Source organism: Papio anubis, chromosome 4 (assembly GCF_008728515.1).
Source record: "Papio anubis isolate 15944 chromosome 4, Panubis1.0, whole genome shotgun sequence".
NCBI classification, from domain to species: Eukaryota; Metazoa; Chordata; class Mammalia; order Primates; family Cercopithecidae; genus Papio; species Papio anubis.
In genome coordinates, this window is record NC_044979.1 from 89,704,365 (window position 1) to 89,718,817 (window position 14,453).

At 33.5% G+C, this 14,453-nt stretch overlaps 1 long non-coding RNA gene across 1 annotated transcript in view; it reads left to right on the plus strand.

The window, feature by feature from the left end:
• Positions 1-203: 203 nt before the first annotated feature.
• Positions 204-14,453, plus strand: part of LOC103882999 — a 34,702-nt gene continuing 20,452 nt past the window's right edge. Inside the window, exons 1-3 of the long non-coding RNA XR_002521032.2 lie at positions 204-1,749; positions 11,016-11,283; positions 12,198-12,333. This is a non-coding gene — a long non-coding RNA (uncharacterized LOC103882999). The remainder of the gene's footprint in view (positions 1,750-11,015; positions 11,284-12,197; positions 12,334-14,453) is intronic.

Genomic DNA, 14,453 nt, shown 5'->3' on the forward strand with positions numbered 1-14,453 from the left:
CTTTTTTAAAAGTCTCACTACAAACATATACATCAATTATAAAAAGTACATCCAAATTTTAGAAATAGAAAAATGTGGAAATTTTAGAAATACAAAAAAAGATTTTTTTTGCTTTTTCTTTATATACCAAATGTTTTGCTATACATGTCATAATACTGTTTCATAAATCTATGTTGCCCATTTATGCTATAACACTATTATTCTTGGTGGTCAGTCATAGAGAAATTTAGACAATAGAGTTTTAAGATGAAAATCATTGTGCTCTCCCACTGTCCAAATTTCTTGGAACAGTCCTGCTTTGAGCACTATAATAATGCTAAGGTTCATGAACCTTCTCTCTGTCTCCTCAGGAAATTACCAAGATCAGCATTTCCCTGTCTTTCATGGAATAAAAGGTGGGGATGTGGTCAGTCTTTCTGAGACATGTTGCCAAAATATTAAGGTTATATCAATAACAGAATGAATATAAGAATGAGCCATCCTTCTATTAAAATAGAAGGAAAAAAGACCCAACTTAATTTAGAGGTTTGTTTTGAACATTTTCTCTGTGTTCTGTAGTGACCTAGAGTTGCTTCTAACACCACACCCAATCCCACAAGGGTTTTAATTGACATGCTGATAATATTGTTTTAAATTTAGTAGGGAAGGCCTCCCACCACTAACTGTTTCTATAGAGCATTATTGAACTCTTGGGGAATTTTTCTTCCAAAGAAAGCATGGAATTCCTCTCTGAAATATTTATTTCTCTGGGACTCTAAATGAAAGTGTCTGGAATAAAAAAAGAGAGTGAGAGCAAAAAAAAAGTAAAAAGGAAGAGAGACAGAGATGGGGAAGGAAGGAGAGAGAAAGATTTTTGACAAATGATCAATTTTTATTATTATAGTTCATTTAGTGACTCTGTTATTACCTATCAAAAGTAAAGTAAGGCAATTGTACAACTATAAAGTTTGTCATTTAAATTTTACATTTGCCTTGTAATTCAATCAGCAGTATCCATGCCCATGAAAAAATCCTTTTGCTTATTTGCATTTCCCTGAGTATATATTTGACTCTTACCAAGTGAGATTGGAAGATACTAACAGAAAAATCCAGTAGTATGAATGAAAAGTTTACTGATTGTTCCTCATTTCTTCAGAAATTCTTCTTTTCAAATTACCCAATAGTAAGTCAATAAATGACTGTTAATTCCTTGTTTGTTCTCTAATAAGCAGATATTATTGAACTTAAAACTGTCTTTTCTTGTTGAACTTTTAGGTTGCATCTAAACTTCAGGCTACAACAGACAACTTATAATTGGGTGTCATACTAACATTTTTTTTTTTTTCTGATAGTAATTTTCCTTTAGCCTCTGTACTGAATCTGAAGATGTCCAGAATATTTGGGCCATGTCAGGATAAGATATCTTCTTCTGTTTTGCCGTTTAGATGGGTGACATATCTCCAAGTCTGCTCTTACTGGAAGAGTCTAATAATCTGCATTTCTTTTAATTAGCTCATTTTACTGTAAAATATTACTGTTGGATACTTTTAGGAAATGTATACTCATTTTTGGTTTCTTTCCTATCATATCCTTCAAATGATCTCAGATGACCCACATCCTTTCTTGTGCATCACATAGAGAAATCACCAAGGATTGGAAGTTGGCTGATAAAACTGGCATCAGAAAGACCATTCAAAACGAAGAACCAGTGTCAAGATCCTGGATACCCTTCTTGCCATTACTCCCAAAGTAGCCTTTACATGGATCCAGGTAACACTTGAGCCCTCAATCCAAGATTAAAAACATCTGTGAGAGAAATTGTCAAACAGTCTTGGAACACTTAGTCGAATTCACAGGGACTCCATCTGGGACTGGTGATACTTGCTGCTTTCATATCTTTAATTGTTTCTAGCACCTCCGTAGATCAAAGTTCTCTCTGTAATGTGTTCTTTCCATCATGCCGTATTTACCCATTTTATATCAAAATATATAATCTTTACCATCTGGTTTCATATGGGAATATAAATCTTTATCAAACTAGATTAACATTAAGTAACATTTTTCAGCTACGTGTGACTGTAGTTTGTTCTTATGTGCAAATTTCAGAAAATAATCCCCTCTTTCATGGCATACTTTAAATTTAGAAACAGGCTTCCTGGGTTTTTCTAACTATAGAGTATTTTTACATGTTTCTTTGTTCCTGAATTTTAATGTTCAAAGAAAGTAATTTTTTAAATCTTCTGTACTATAATAATATATATTGCTCTTACAACACATATCATATAATCTTGGTTATAATTTTGTACTTGTTTGCAAATCTATGTCATGTCATGAAACTATAAACAGCTACAAGACATTATTGAGTTTTAACAATGTTTAGTACTTGGTCTAGTGTCTGATTCATAGTAGATAATAAGTTATATTGATAACATAATAAATTGTTATTTTATGCTTAATAAGGATTATGTTAAAGTAAAAGTTGTGTTAAGATGAAAAATAGTAAATCAGCTAAATGTGACAGAACACTAAATAATGGAAGGCTAAAATTATTACACATATACAGTAATATGTAATAACCTGATTTATACAAATTAATGTATCACTGTTATTCTTCATAAAAAAGCTCCTATAAAACATTATTTATATTTGTATTTTCATACTCTGTTTTTATGACACTGTTTACACTTTCCTACTATTGTATATCCAATATACTCTGTTCTCTTGCATACCATGTAGTAGCTTATTGCTTCTATCGTTCCATTCCTTTTATCATGCAAACAGTGAGGGCCTTTAAATTGGATAATATATTATTTGTGAAAGGTATATGATAGAAGTCTAAATCTCAAAATGTGTGTGCCATTAATTTATATATAATCTCAAGTTTCTAATGAGCTATGATGAGTTATTTTTGGAAGCAAAAATGAAGTTATTAGTCACCATTGTATTACTCAGGATTCTCCAGAGAAACAGAAGCAATAAGATAGATAAATAGATAGATAGATAGATAGCCAGCCAGCCAGATAGATAGATAGACAGACTAGATAAAAAGAGTAAGCTACAATGTGAGGGACTGGCTTGTCTGATTATGGAGCCTGAGGAGACTGTCTACTGTCTACAAACTGGAAGTCCAGTAAGCCAGTGCTATCGTTTCAGTCCAAACCCAAAATCCTGAGATTCAGGGCATCCAATGGCATAAGTTCAGGTCCATGTCCAAAGGCCCAAGAACCAGGAATGCCTGTTCTCAAGAACAGAAGAAAATGGATATCTCAGCTCAAGTAGAGAGCAGATTTTTCCTTCTTACACCTTTTTGTTCTATTCAGACCTCAATGGGTTGGATGATGCCCACCCATGTCAGGGAGGGTGACCTTCTTTACTCCATCTACAGATTCACATGCTAGTGCCTTCCAGAAACACCCTCACAAATACCCCAGAAACAATGTTTGGCAGCTATCTGGGGTTCCCTTATGTGTCAACCTGACTGCTTACCCAGTCAAGCTGTGACTAAGATAATTTTATATTTTCTCTAATCTCCAACACTGGAAAGTAAACGTGGACCTGAGAAACACTTTTAAATAAGGAAATCCTCCTATAAAAATTGTTTTAGTAGATTTAACCTTTTCCTTCGTTTTGGATAGCTACCAATTCTCTAATCCTAGTGTTAAAAGTAACACCTCAAACTGGTTCTCTCATCCAAGACTAAATAAATGTGTCTGTCTAGGGCAAAGACTTCTTCCAAGGAGCACACCATAAAGTCTAAATATGCCCCATCTTCTATGATGACCGCTTTTATATGCCACTATGAAGAATGAACTAATTTTAAGGTCAACTTTGAAAAAAAAAATAGCATTTCTTGTGATGGCATCTTTTCTAATGAACTTCAAACAGTGAAGAATTCTAAGAACAAATTCCAAGGCAATGTTATGGGATTCTGTAGAAAGAAATGGGAAGAAATATTTTACTATAGGATCGTGATATTACATCAATTTTTGTTAAAACTATAGTTCCAGAGGTTTGGGGATTTTGCTATAATATTTACATTGATATAATGAAGGGAAGCATTTATGTTTGGATCATTAAATTTACAAATACATAGTTGTCTAAAAGAGCAAAGTAATTTTTAAATATCTGGAATGGTACTCTTCCATCCCTTGAATTAATTGAGGTTGGACAAAGTGCCTGACAAAGGAAAAATAATATTGAAGTGGGAATCCAAACATTTTTGTTCTAATACAGTATCTGATACTAAATAGAAATATTTATCATAAGCAATACATTTAATTTTTCTGGTCCTCATAAGTAAAATTAAAGAATTAAATGACATCATTTCTTAAGTTCCTTTAAACATTAACATTCTATGAGCCATGACAAAAAAAACATTTAGATAATAAGTACTCTAGCCAAAAACCACATAAAACAGTAGGGCATCACCCCAAACCTCACTAGTAAAAGCTAAGTGGGTTGCCTAGAATTCACCTTCCTGAGGTTGCAACGAAGCACTACAACTCCCCACTGTGTGATGTCAAGAAAAGTCACAGAGAGAGCTGGGACTTTCATCTTTATTGGCCATTAGTGAGCCATCACTCCAAGCCTCAGTATCAGCAAAGGCCAGGAGTGGAGCCTGTTCATCCACACTCACCCAGCAGTATCAAGGCACTCCTTCACCCTCCCATTGGAGTGGAGTCAGTGGAGACCTAGTGGAGAGTTAGGACTTACACAATAGCTGCCCCATGCAGCATAATTAGAAGCTACCTCCCCTCTTGTGTCAATTGAAGATGAGTGGAGAATGTTGCTTTTACCACCAACTATCAAAAATGATGCAGAGGTCCCTCTTCCCCTGCCAGAGAAGTGCTCGTGAAAGTTTGCTAAAATAGAAGGTTTAAATAAGATCCAGAATCTTTGAGCATATCACAAAAATACCCAAGTTGCAATAGAAAATTATTTGTCACACCAAGAATGAGGTCAATCTCATACTGAATGAAACAAAAAATCAGAAGATATTAACAGAAAGATTACATAGATGTTAGAATTATCTAATAAATATCTTAAAGGAGCTGTCATAAAAATGCTTCGGTGGGCAATTAAAGTCACACTTGAAACCAATGAAAAGTTCAAGTCTCAACAAGGAAATAGAAGATATGAAGAATAACTACATGGTAATTTTACAACTGAAAAATGAAATTACAAGGCCAGTGAATAAATGGCGTTAATAGTAGACTGGAGGGACAGGGACGGAAGAAAGCACTGTAATTGAAATTGCCCAATCTGAGTGAAAAAGAGCAACTAGGTTGACCATAAATGAACAGAGCCTCAAGGACCTTGGTGATCATAACAAAATATCTAATATCCTTCGGAGTCTTAGAAGAGAAGAGAAAGGGCGGGGCTGAAAAAAATACCCAAAGAAATAATGTCCAAAAACCTTCAAAATTTGGCAAGAGACATAAACTTACAAATTCAAGGTACTATATATAAGACCCAAATATGATAAACACAAAGTAATCAATGCCAAAGCACATCAAAATTAAACTACTGAAAATTAAAGACAAATTTAGAAAGCAATCAGACAAATATAATGCCTTACATATCGGATTAACTAGATTGACAAGATTTTTTTAAATCAGAAATCATGGAGATGAGAAGAAAATGACAACAATATATTTCAGGTGCTACAGGAAAAGAACTGTCAGCTTAGAATTCTGTAGACAGTGAATATACCATTCAGGAATGAAAGGGAAATCAAGAGGATGAAAAACTAAAATAATTTGTCCCATAGTTTTACCTTAAAATAATGGCTAAGGGAAATTCCCTAAACAGAAAGGTACCAATAAAAGAAACTTAGAATTTCAGGGAGAATGACAGAACATAGTAAGCAAAAATATGAGTACATACAATAGACTTTTATTCTTCTCTTGGGTTTTCAAAATGCTGTTTGATGAATGAAGAAAGAAATAATAAATTTGCCAAATATATATATAGAGAGAGACAGAAAATATTTAAGATAATTATGTTATAAATGGGTGAGACATAAAATGGGGAGATAAGTTTCTATACTCGAACTGGTAAAATAAGGACATCAATAAACTGTGGTAAGTTATACGCATATATTGTAATACCTAGAGCAACCACTGAAAAATCTTTACAAAGAGATATACTCCAAACACTATATAGATAAATTTAAAATAAAATTCTAAAAAGGTGTTTACTTAACTCAGAGATCGTGAAAAAGACAAAGAAGTGAAAAACAGAACAAACAAAAACAAAATGGCAAACTCGAGCCCTAACATATCAATAATTACACTAAAAATGACTAGTCTAAACTCACCAATTAAAATGAAAATTGACACATTGAATTAAACATTGACGCATCAAATTATGCTGTTGACAATAAAGTCACTTCAAATATAGTGATATAGTCAGGTTGACAGTAAAAAGGATGGAAAAGTATTTCATAGAAATATTAATCAAAGGAAAGCAGGAGAAGCTATGTTAATATCAGATAGACTTCAGAGCAAAAAATAAAAAATTACCAGAGACAGTGATGGAGTTTATACAATTATAAAAGGCTTAAGTTACAAAAAAAGATGTAGCAATCCTAAATATGTATGCACTAAGCAACAGAGTTACTAAATATGTTAGGGAAAACCCCAGAATTGAAATAAAAATTATTAATAGAGAAGTCCACAAGGGTATGAGAGCTAGGTCTAGACAATAGGTTCTCAAACTTAACAGAACAAATGCAATTCATAAAAGGAAAAACTGGTAAATTAGACTTCATCAAAACTAAAAAATGTATTTTTCTACAAAATACCCTGTTCAGAATATTAAAAAATAAGGTACAGACTGGGAAAAAATATTTGCTAACCACATACCTGACAAGAGAACGGTATCTAGAACTCTCATAGTTAAACCTAAAGGGTAGTGGGGAGGTAGGGATGGTTAATGGCTCCAAAAATTAGAAGGAATGAATAAGACCTACTGTTCAATAGCACAATAGGGTGACTATAGTCAATACTAACTTAATTGTACATTTTGAAATAACTTAAAGAATGTAATTGGATTATTTGTAACTCAAAGGATAAATGCTTGAGGGGATGGATACCCCATTCACCATGATGTGGTTCACATTGCATGCCTATATCAAAACATCTCATGTACCCCATAAACATATATACCTACTGTGTACCCACAAAATTTAAAAATTAATTAATTAAAAGAAGAACATGGTTCAAACCATGAAAAGACATTTTACTGAAGAGGATATATATTTGGGAAGTAACCACATAAAATCTTCAATGTCACAAGTCATTCAGGAAATGTAAATTAAACCAAATTGATGTATTATTGTATACCTATTAAGATGGCTAAAATAGAAACAGTGGCAATACCACATTCTAGTGAGAATAAGAGGAACTGGATCACTAGATATACTGCTGGTGAGAATGAAAGTGGTACAACCACTGTGGAAAATTTGTTTGGTACATTGATAAAGAACTAAGCATACAGCTAACATACAACCAGAAGTTGCAATCCTAGACATTTATCTCAGAGAAATGAAGACTTCTGTTCACACAAAGTCTGTATATGTTTATACTAGTCTTATCTATAATATACAAAAACTGGACACAACCCAGATGTCTGTTAATGAGTGAACACTTAAATAAATTGTGATATATCTATACCGTGAAATATCAGTCAGCAAAAAAATGAACAAGATATTGATAAATGCAACAAACCGAATAATGACCCACAGAATTAGGCTATAAGGGTTATATAGCATATGAGTCCATTTATATTACATTGAAATGAAAAAAATGATAGAAATAGAGAACAGGTTAGTGGTTGCCAGAGTTTAAGTTGGGAAAGCCCTGTGGCTATGAAAGTGCAACATAAGGGACCCGTGATATTGAAAATGCTTTGTATCTTGACTGTATCAATGTCAATATTCAGGTTGCAATATTGGATTACAGTTTTCAAGATGTTACCATTGGGAATAATTGGTTAAAAGATACATGAAATCTCTTACTTTTTTTTACAATAGCATGTGGATATACAATTATATTTTAAATTAAATGAAAATTTAAAGAGAAAGTTTCTTGTTATTAAAGGCTGGTGATATTTTTCATAAGTTTTTTAGTACAAATTAGTAGCTGCTGAAAAAATTCTATGAGCGTATGATCTTGTGGACAGAGCACAGTTGCTATATGATCAAAAGCAAAAACACTCAATGCTGATATAGAGACTTGTGGCCGCAAATATTCATTATTGGGGCCATCAGTGATCTATTTCACTTGCTACTTTTTGAATTCCTTGTTCAATCTGTGTACCAATACTATGGGTAAATTAAATGGCTTTTCAAAAAGTTAAATTCTTTCGTAATTACTTAGAATTCTAATGTGTCCTAAGATTTTAAAGAATATGTTGTCATTTTAAGGTTATCTTATTGTAATTAGCAAGTTTTCCTGCTAAGTATAGTTAAGAGCTAAGTATACTAAACAAGAGAAGACATTCTCGGTTTTATAAATCTCTGCTGCTGCTGCTGTAATTATATTTTGTGGTCTATAGTTGGTTCATTAAACTCACTCTATTTATTTGTTTTATGGCCTTTATATGTAATCCCAATTGGCCTAAGCTTTTCTAATTATCTGTTCAATATCCAATAGTCTAAAAAATCAATTTATGAAAGACGGGACAGGACACACTGGATTGTGAAGTGCTCCTGAGAGGTCAATATTCATTCTCACAATAAAGTTCATGGACTCCTAATGGTTTAAGGAGACAACCAAGTTAAGATGAGTGAACTACAGAAATGTCTGGAAGATAGTCATAGGCAACACTAGATAAAAGGAAGAGGAAAATGACAGATGGGAGGCAGGATTGAGGACTGTTAAGTTCATTTTGTTGCTAAAGTAAATTTCAGTTTCATTTGAATACGCACAGTTAAAGTAACACAATACCATATAAAAGATTTGGGGGTTGGAGAGGCAAAAGGAAGGGATATTCCTAAAGTTATATTTCATATAGTCATATTTTGTTCTTGATCTGTTCTGTCCTTTTTGCATCCAAATATATACTCCTCTCTACCCACTCTCTAATAACTGATGTCTCTGGTGGTTGTGCAATAACACAAGGAATGGATAATGCAAAAGGAGGTAGCTGATAGACCTGATAAATGCAGCTATCCTATAGCTATCTGGTCTCATGACTCTAAGGGGGCTCCCTTTCCAAACACAGAGTTAGCTGAAGGAAATAGTCAACTTCTTTCCTCCTTCATCCAATATCTTGTATAAAGAAACCTATCTTTATAGATCAAAAGTTTAAGAATTACTAATTTTTTTACAACCCACTACTATCTTTTAGCTGCACTACACTATACCATCTCTATCAAATGGCAGTAACTCCTGTTTTAAAGCATTGCTTATCCTGCTAAAGTTACTCCTTCCAATAATAAGAACAGGTATTACAGGAAGTTTTTAATTCTACAGATATTTTCTATTATGCCTGTTATGGGATGCTAACCATTCATTGTTATTCAATAAATACCCAATAATTACCAAGAATATCATTTGAGAATTTCAGATAGTGGTTTGTGTGGTTCTTGAAAAAGTCAGTTTAAATCCAGAGTTTTACTTACTATGTTTCTTTTTCTATAATTTGTAAAGGTGTACTGCAGAAATTCTAACCACTCTGACAAGATATTTTTGTGTATTGTTATTTGTATCATGACACATTGGGAAGAGTTTTACTGATTTTAGCATAATTTGGTTCATTAATAAACTTATTCAAATTTTATTTATAATGGTACACATAAATATATTTTAATATACTGTAGGTGATTTCATTGAAATGTACTAAATGGTAGAAATGACACTGAATTTTGATGATAAAAGTCTACCAATACAAAATGATATTGTAAGGACTTTCTATACCTTACTTTTCTTATCTACAAGATGTACAAAAGGTTTTTTAATGAAACCCCTGAAGTTATAATAACCAAGGAGATGGAAGTAATAACATTATACAAGCACAATGGATGAGGCAAGTCCCAGGAGAATGTTTATGGTGTATCTTAAGTTCAAAATAAGTGAAATGAAATATGTGGACATGTATATTGGTAAAAATGTTAAATATTATGAATAATAAATGAAATTTAGAAAGCTATCTCTTAGCAGGAAGATAGAATGTGGAGGTACATTTTGGTAAACATTAATAATTTTTACTATGCTATGCTTCTTGAGTTGAACAGGAGGTTTGTACCTATTCATTATAGTATTAAATAAATGTAAAAGTAAATTAAAGTAGTCATACATGGGACAATAATGATGATGAGTTTTGAGTTAAGCATATGATTGTGGAAGGCAGAATTCTAAGATGGCCCCAATATCCCCACCCCTCTGTTATACACATTTTCTTTCATTTATTGACTTAAATACTAATCTAGGTGTGTCTGTAAAGGGATTTTACAGATATCATGAAAGTCTCATATAAATTGAGTTTATATGAGAAAGGTTATCCTGGATGGGCTCTATCTAATCAGGTGAACCCTTAAAATAAGTCAGAAGGATTAAAAGAGACAGAGATACTCCCTTGTTGGCCTTGAAAGAGTAACCACCATGTCATTAATAGACTGAGGCTGAGGGATGTGGCAAGGAGCTTAGGGTGACCCCTAGGAGCTGAGTGTGGTCCCAGGCCAATAGCCACCAAGAAGAAGGGAACCTCAGTTCTACAGCTGCAGAAAATTTCTTCTAACAACCTGATTAAATCTGAAAGAGTACCCCAAATTCCAGGTGAGACTTCAGCCATATGGATGCCTTGTTTTTAGCTTTGTAAGATGCTAGGAAAGGACCCATGTACACTGTGCCTAGCCTTTTGACTATAGATGTTGTGAAATAGTAAATGGGATGAGACCAGAAGTATAAAGTTAAGACTCATTAGAGGACAAATTTCAGACCAAATGCAATTTGATGTAATAATAATGATAAATAACATTTTATTTTGCCTTATCATTATGTTTAGATTCTTTACTTTCTTTCTATTTTTAGGGTGTCTCTCTAAATGAAATGATTTGCCCACTTTTTTCAGGAGTCAGATATGTTTTTCTTTGCAACAAAACAATGTCATTGCGAGTACACCTGGACAAAAGTACGTTTCTGAGAAAGGCGTTTAAGGGAACTGCGTATCTAGATTTGTTGTGACTCATCACCAGCATCTTGACTCTCATAATCAGGGAGGTTCTATGCAGTCTGGGAACCTATATGCAGCAATTCATAGCAGTTTTTAAATTTAGGACTTGATGAAATTGACAAGCGGGTATGTTGAAAATGATTCCCCATATTCAGTTTACTTTGTATTTAAATCACAATAAATTATTTTTTTAGAAAGGATAATGTATCATTTCTAATTTCTCCAGCATGGAACTGGTAGGAAGCCTTAACTAAATTGGGCAGGGAAGTAGTTCCTTTCTGTGCCTCCCTTGGTTCTTATCTAATCCTACCTACTGATAGATACTAGCCTTCCTGCTTCAGGGCCCCAAGTGTTAGTTTTTCTTTATGTAATTAATCAGTCTCAAAGCACTGAGATTTTATAAACTGATTTCTATTGAAGGCTTCAAATATATGCTTTGAAAACTTCTAGCTGTTAATGTGTGATTATGCATCTATTCTTTTTGTGGAATCAGTGTTTTTCTATACCCTGTGGTTATGAGAGGAGCATGTTAGACATATTGGGAGGAAGAATTGCTTTCTCCTTGCCACCCAGGTTAGGAGGAGATTGCTACTGTAGAGAGGTAGGAGGCACAGATCCCCTGAAGTTCCTGTAGAAAACTTTGCAATTCGTTCCATCGTTAGTAACTGACAAGAACACTGTGGCTACCATATTTGCTGGATTTTTTCTTAAAAGACAATCTCACAAATGTCTTCTTTGTTTCCTTCTTATACCATTTGAAGTAACAAGCAATTATATGTAATACTGGAATTTTAAATAATGATTCTGACTACTGAACAACAGGGCTGACAGTAGATATAAGCTTTAACTTTATATCACAAACTTTTGATTATATAAAGTACTCCTTAGGTGACTTGGCCTTTTTTTTTTTTTTTAGTTTGTTTAACATTTCCAGGGTCTGAGTATAAAACCACCAATAATTTTTAAGAGGAATACTAAAAATCCTAAAATTAGAAAATATGTAGTTGAATACTTACTTGCTTACTCTAATTTCCTATCAGCTTTCGGGATCTGTAAAGAGACACAACTGTTTTACAGTTCGATTGGAACTGGGGAGGAATTTAAAAGAATCACAGTAAGCCCTCTGGTCTTTTCCAGGAGGATAATCAACAACATTGACTGATTATGTTTGTATGGGTAAGTATGTCTGTTTATAGATAATGTTAGTTCTCCTCCCATGAATGTCTTCTATGTAAATAGACATGAAATTCATACTGTTCAAAGCTGTCTGTTGGTTTAGACTATTCTAAATTACACTGTATATATGATACTGAAACATGCTGATCCCTTTGCAGACCTGTCACATATTAGATGGGTTTCCAAAGAAGCTGTCCAGGGAGCTGGGCTCCAGAAAAATAAATATTAAGAAAAAATACTAGCTAAGACATTGAGGAAGATTGCACTAACATTAATGTTTATAGAAATATGATTGCTATTTTTAGTATGATTTTTCTTCCACTTTATTTTCTTTTAAGAAAGAAACTTAAGAAAATAAGTGTAGCATGATGCCAACTGCACATTGGATACAGATGGGAATTTCCAAGTAACTCATGCTGTAATTAGAGAAACTTCATAAACAGATAATTCATGTCTAAAAATGTAAAGGGAATCTATTTAAAGAAATTGCAGTTTGAAATGATTTTGTAGTGAATAAAGGTTACAATGAGCAGCCAGAAATAGCCCTGGTGAATGAAGCTGTCAGCATTCAGAAAAGGGGGGTAAGGGAAGGCAGAAATAATGCTAAAACAAAAAATATACATGGTAAATGAATGTCAAGAAGTTGTAGTAAACATTTCAGAATGACAAGGGGTATGCTAAAATATCAATATATGTATTTGCAAATAGTTTTAGGTTCAGGGTATATGTGCAGTTTTATTATATAGGCAAACGTGGGTAATGGGGGTTTGTTGTACAGATTATTTTATCCTCAGATACTAAGCCTAGTACCCATTAGTGGACTTTTTTTTCCCTAACTCTCTCCCTCCTCTCAACCCCACCCTCCAATAGGCCCCAGCGTATGGTGCTCCCCTGTATAAGCCCATGTGTTCTCATCATTATCTCCCACTTACAAGTGAGAACATGTGGTATTTTGTTTTCTGTTCCTGCATTAGTTTGCTAAGGATAATGGTCTCCAGCTCCATCCCTGTTCCTGCAGAGAGCATAATCTTGTTCTTATTTTATATAGCTGCATAGTACTCCATGGTGTTTATGTACCATATTTTCTTTATACAGTCTATCACTGATAGGCATTTACGTTGATCCCATGTCTTCACTATTGTGAATAGTGCTGCAATGAACTTACATATGCATGTGTCTTTATAAAAGAATGATTTATATTTCTTTGGGTATATACCCAGTACTGAGATTGCTGGGTTGAATGATATTTCTGCCTCTAGGTCTTTGAAGAATCACCAAACTGCCTTCCACAAGATCTGAACTAATTTACACTCCCACCAACAGTGTATAAGCATTCCTTTTTTTCTGCAACCTCACTATTGTCTTTTATTTTTTGACTTTTTAATAATAGTCATTCTGACTGGTGTTAGATGGTATCTCATTGTGTTTTTGATTTGCATTTCTCTAATGATGAGTGATATTGAGCTATTTTTCAGATACTTGTTGGCTGCATGTATGTCTTCTTTTGAAAAGTGTCCATTCATGTCATTTGCATACTTTTTAAAAGGGTTGCTCATTTTTTTTTCTTGTAAATTATTTTAAGTATCTTATAGATGCTGGTTATTACACCTTTATCGGATACCTAGTTTGCAAATATGTTCTCCCATTCTATAGGTTGTCTGTTCATTCTATTAATAATTTGCTGTGCAGAAGCTCTTTTATTTAATTAGATCCCATTTGTCATTTTGTGGTTTTGTTGTAATTGCTTTTGGCATCTTCATCATGAAATCTTTGCTCATTCCTATGTCCTGTATAGTATTGCCTAGGTTGTCTTTCAGGGTTTTTATAGTTTTGGGCTTTACATTTAAGTCTTTGATCCATCTTGAGTTAGTTTTTGTATATAGTATAAGGAAGGGGTCCAGTTTCAATATTCTGCACATGGCTAGTTATTCCAGCATCATTTTTTGAATACGAAGTCCTTTCCCCATTGCTTGTTTTTATCAGGTTTGTTGAAGATCAGCTAGTTGTAGGTGTGCAGCCTTATTGCTGCATTCTTTATTCTGTTCCACTGGTCTGTGCGTCTGTTTTTGTATCAGTGCTACGCTATTTTGTTTACCATAGCCCTGTAATACAGTTTGAAG